Source organism: Carassius carassius, chromosome 6 (assembly GCF_963082965.1).
Source record: "Carassius carassius chromosome 6, fCarCar2.1, whole genome shotgun sequence".
Classification (NCBI taxonomy): Eukaryota; Metazoa; Chordata; class Actinopteri; order Cypriniformes; family Cyprinidae; genus Carassius; species Carassius carassius.
In genome coordinates this window covers 17,862,969-17,868,968 of record NC_081760.1, presented here as the reverse complement: position 1 = coordinate 17,868,968, position 6,000 = coordinate 17,862,969, and positions in this window count along the sequence as shown.

Here is a 6,000-nt window from a genome sequence, read left to right as displayed (position 1 = left end):
TATATTCACATGTTATATAAACGGAAACGATGGTGAATAAAATTTATTTTTAAGATAAAAATAGTCGATAAAAAGAATATAGTGACGGAGCTTAAACACAGTACAGGCACCAACAACAAACAGGAAGTCTGTTACCTTCTGAAACAATTCTTCAGAGGGTGTTGGGACAATTGTCTCATTGCAGATCTTCAACTTGGAAAAAGAGGAACCCAACTGCCCACTTTCGCTGAATTAGCTGTGCTTATTCGAACCCAAGAAGACAAACATGCCTCTAAGGAGGAACAGATAAGAAAGCATCTTGGGATGACAAAGCCCCATAATGCCTACCCCAAGTCTTGGGCAGTCTCTAACCAGGTGTCAGTCTGTTCATATGATGTGCTCAACTCTGGTGGTTCTGAAACCATTCTCTTAAGAAAACAAATTGCGGAAGCCCAAGCCCAAATCCAAGCCCAAGTCACTGCCTTAAAAGCAGTCTCCAGATCATAAGAGTCCAAAAGGTCATTCTGAAAAGGAAGTGTTGAATGCTTTAAAGATGATGGTGGAAGAATTGTGCACACAAGTAGCTGTAGTGAAAGTGTCAGTCACCCAGGGACTGAAACAAAACCAAGAAGAGTCGGAAATAGCTAGGCTGCAATGCCAGGTTCCGGAGCTGCAAACTCAAAGTGTTGCTCGCAAGATGCTTCGAACTGTAAACACGCAGAGACCACTTGAAACAGAAACAGACAGAAGTCCAAGGACGGGCCAGCTGAGAGTTAACAGACCGCGACACTGGTATTGTTTCCATTGTGGAGAAGACGGGCACCTGGCCATTGATTGCGAGAATGCTGCAAATCCTTCCAAGGTTGAGGGGAAGCGACTTAAGTTAAGAGAGCAGTAAAGCCAATGGGACTCTCTACATGGAAGGCCTGCCCAGCCTTTAAACTGAAAAGGGTCTCTGTAGCAGGGCATATGGAGACCAGACGTTCAGACTGTCGCCCTGAATGTTACAAACATGATGTGAATAACTATGGTGCACTGCCATTGAAACGCTTGCCAAAGGGGCTTGTGGGGATTAAATGCACAGCCAAGGTCACCATTGGAGAGAAAGAAGTAGATTGCCTTTTAGACACAGGGTCACAGGTGACCACAATTCCTGTCATTTTATTATAGAAATTTGTCAAACTTCCCAATGAAGCCACTGGAAAATTTGCTGGAGGTAGAAGGAGCTACCAGACAGGCTGTGCTGTAACCCTCTGGAGTCGATTAGCGCGTATACGCGTTATGAGGCATTTTCTCCTGATAACCCCGAAAAGAACTTAAATTACACTTTCAGTTTTTATTGTACAGATAAGAGCAATACATCAATCAAATCTGTAAAGGGTCTACTTTTTTGTATACAGACATAATAACAACAGAACTTTGTGCATTTATAAAATAAAGATAACAAACAAGGTATGCTGTCTGCAGCCTTTGTCTGCGCTGATCTTCATTTACAAATGCGTCATTAAAATGAACTGTAACTCAGTTAATACTCAACGAAGAGACATGAGCGAGAAATCTATATGTAGCCGGTGAGGTGGCAATTAGTAGAGGGCGTGGCCAGGTAAGTAGAGGGTTTTTAAGCGGGCACCTCTAGGGAGGCCTAGAGAGGAGGTCAAATCTGTTGTGTGGAATTGTGCTGTTTGGTAGCCTTCCATTGTGTGTTGGTCCACAGATGTGGTCTGGTTGAGAAGGTAGGCCAAGCAAATATTGATTGTTTTTGTACAAAACTCGTTTCATATTTATGAAGAATTATTTAATTAGGGAATTGTTTTAATGCAGACACCAAATAGTGTGGATTTGTAGGCCCCTGGTCACGCCCGTTTCCATCTTGGAAGTAAGTCCAGGATTAGTGGTGGTGTTGCAGGTAATTTGAGGTTTTTTTATAGTGTTTGTAAGTGTCTTGGTTTTATTTTCTAACAAGATTAAAGAAATACATTTTGTGGTTATTTTTGTGTATTGTAAATTTGTATTGCTAATTAAGTTTTTGTTTTTGTATTAGGTTTAGTTGATCACTGTTCTTCTTGAGTTTATTTTGTTTTGATTTCCCCATCTAGCCAGTACCGATAGGTGTGCACTTTATGCCTCCAGCGCTACGGGTGTATAGATGTTGTGAATCGTATTGGCTAGTGGGGTGTTTCCTCTATTTTTTTTTTTAATCTCACTTCCCAGCCTCGTGTTTCCAGCCAACTCTTGTACTCTTTGTACTATATTGATGCTTTAAATCACACAAACTATTTATTTGCATGAGACATACAGTAAGTTAGCAGTGGAGTGGATTTGTTGGTGTTGGTCTGAGTATGTTTTATTTTTATATAATATGATTTTGGGGTTTGTGTCATTTACTTTTTAACTTTACTTTGAATTGTGGTGTGTGCTAAAGTTGGGATTGTATAGGGGTCCATAAGAGGTTGGCTGGTTATTTACATCCTTCATGGGGGGAATGAGTTTTTGTTCTACAATGTAGTTTCTTTTTTTGATTTGATATGTATTGTTATCGATTTATTTGTCAATAAATTTGTTTAATTTTGTGGGAACATTGTAGTTTTCTTTTGGTCTCCCCTTGCTTAAAGTTAGAGGCCCATTGGTAACATATAGAAAGCTTGAAAGGTCTGCTTTTAAACTAAACTGCCAAAAACAAATATTCAATGATAAAGTAATCCATATGAAAACAACGCGATGTCCGTTTTGCACTTCCCCCTTCATTATCTTCTAATGCGACCACGCCCCCATCCTGAACACGATATTCATAATGTTTCACTGAAGCAAGTGGCTTGAATACACTCCCACAACAGAAGACAACACATCGAGACTGTTCTTCAAGTTTTTTTTTATTTTACTGTTTGCTTTGCGATGAGAGGAATAAGACCTAATTCACCCCAAAAAGATGTGATTTGGACCTCAGGATTTGGATTTCCTCAGAAAAAATGAAGTGCTTTACCCAGCAGAGATCATAAACATGAGTAAGTCTCTTTATATATGAATATCTCTTATTTACTAGTTTTCACATAACGTGTAAACATTTTACTAGTTAGACTTTTTCCAAACTATAATTCCTGACTAAATGTATAATGAAGTGAAACATGAGCAGTGTTAGTAGCAGCAGCCAAGCATCAGCCCTGAGCAGTGTTCGTAGCAGCAGCCAAGCATCAGCCCTGAGCAGTGTTAGTAGCAGCAGCCAAGCATCAGCCCTGAGCAGTGGCAGCAGCAGCAGCCAAGCGTCAGCCCTGAGCAGTGGCAGCAGCAGCAGCCCAGCATCAGCCCTGAGCAGTGGCAGCAGCCCAGCATCAGCCCTGAGCAGTGGCAGCAGCAGCCCAGCATCAGCCCTGAGCAGTGGCATCAGCAGCAGCCCAGCATCAGCCATGAGCAGTGGCAGCAGCCCAGCATCAGCCCTGAGCAGTGGCAGTGGCAGCAGCAGCCCAGCATCAGCCCTAAGCAGTGGCAGAAGCAGCAGCCCAGCATCAGCCCTGAGTAGTGGCAGCAGCAGCAGCCCAGCATCAGCCCTGAGCAGTGGCAGCAGCAGCCCAGCGTCAGCCCTCAGTTTGCCAATTTGTTTGGACTCTTGCCCAATATGAACACTTCAAAACCAAATACTCTTTCATATTCCTATCTAATGGAATGCAGATGAGATCGTTACGGAAAAAATATGCGAGCATGTATCATCGCATAGCCACAAATTAGCCGAGTCAATGTGTGAAAAAAAGAAGAAAATACATTAGATGCCAGCTTCCTAAAAAGCACAACAAGAACAGCTGTGCACCACTGAGAAGGTGTTTAGGACGGCATATCACATTGCCAAAGGAAATCGCCCATACACAGATCACCCTTTGCTCATCGACCTACAGCGCATGAATGGTCTTAATATGGGGAGAGTTTTGCACACTAATGTCACATGCACAGAGATTGTTCATTTCATCTCAATAGAAATTAAACATGCCCTAATGACCAGCATCAGGAATACAAGGCCCAAAGTGTCCATCCTGATAGATGAGAGCACGACACTAAGCAAAAAATCTTGTTTAGTTGTATACATTCGCGCATCAATTCAAAATTCAGACCCACTCACTTTTTTCTTAGAGGTTATTGAGCTAGAACAGACTACTGCAGATGGCATCACTGATGCATTGCTTAAGTGTCTTATGGACAATGGGTTAGATGATGAGTTTCTGAAGCAGTGCTTTCTTGGCTTCTGCTCAGATGGGGCATCGGTGATGCTGGGTAGAAAAGCAGGGGTGTATGCAAAGCTAAAGGCCAGATATCCAGCAGTGGTTGGCTGGCACTAACTTAATCACAGGCTAGAGCTGTCAGTTGGGGAGGCCGTAAGGAGCTGTGTAGAAACCAACCACTTTACCAGTTTCCTGGATAAACTGTACTGTCTTTATAGTCAGTCTCCAAAGAATTTGAGGGAACTGGATGAGGCTGCATCAGTAGTGGGCACACAGTTGAGAAAAATAGGTTGTGTTTTAAATGTGAGATGGGTTGCCTCTTCCTACAGGACCATTGAGGCTGTCTGGAATATATATGGTGCTTTGCACCTGCACTTTATTAGTGCTGGTAAAGATACATCCAGGACTTCGGCTGAAAGGTGCATGTATGATGGGCTTGCAGCTAAATTATCCTCAGAGGGTTTTGTTGTCAATTTGGGACTAATGTTGGATGCTCTAGAAGAGCTTAAAGACTTGTCTGAAGCATTACAAAACAGAGAAATTCTTCTCTCAGAAAGTTTAAAAAAAGTTAAACGGCAGGCTGATGATTTCTTAGCAATGATGGAGGTACCAGGCCCTCATTACCAGATTTCCTGTCAGGCTGCTCAAGATGGTGTTTTTAAGGGGGTTCCATTGAAAACTGGTGGGAGACAAGTAAAAATCAATCAAGAAAAGTTTTTTCATGCACTCAGTTGTAGCATGCAGTCCAGGATGGTCCCAGAGCATGAGCTGGAGCTTTTTAATCAAATAAATGTGTTGTCACCTGACACCTGACCCTCTCCAGTGCCACTGCTGTATGGAGAACAAGAATTTAGGCTGCTGCGTGATAGTCTGGCAATGAACTACTGTAGTGTCAAACAAGATTTCAGGGACTACAAGGAAAACCCAAACATAACAATTAAAGAGGGTCTTCTGAAATTAAAACACACAGTAGATACACTGGCTGTGAGCACAGCTGAATGTGAAAGGGGATTTTCAGCAATGAATGTTATTGTTTCACCACTGAGAAATCAGCTGAAGATTGTCAATGTGTCCTCTTAAATGTACATAAAGTTAGTGGGTCCACCACTAGAGTTGTGGAACCCAACTAAGTTTGTAAGGAAGTGGGTGATGAAAGAGGAGGTCAGCAGACCATGCTGCCTGTAGACAAAGACAGCATAAACCAGAGGAGCTTGCATTTACTCCTATTTGGAAGCTGATGAATGCATGAATAGTAGTATGTGAATAAGTAAATGTGATGTATTTAAAGTGTAAGCTGTTATGTCGGCACACGTCACACATCTGCACAAGTGTTGTTCGGGTTGTTTCATAATGCATTGAGTTGAGTAATTACCTCCAGTGTCCGTGTGATTTAATCAAATATAACATAAACTGCCAAAGAAATTGGCCCTGATTCTTTTAAATCAACATCATTTTCTTGGTTAAAAAGATGTTCACATATTTGCCAACCAATATTTTCAAACATGTTCAATTTCATACAATTTCCGAGGATGAAATCCATTGCCTGATTGTTAACATTAAAGGTAAAAAATTATAAAAAAAAAATGGTAAAGTATTTATCTTTGTTTGAATAACTACTCAACCTTACCTTACACATTAATACTGGAAAAATAGCCAAATAGTCATTTTTTGGCGTGATTTTTAATGATGACCACCGTAAATAAGGGCTCCCCCTACAAAAGCCAATTTAACCACTGGGGATAACATACCTTGGAATGTCATGATTGACCAATCAGAATCAAGTTTTCCACAGAGCCATGTAATAATAAACAATATA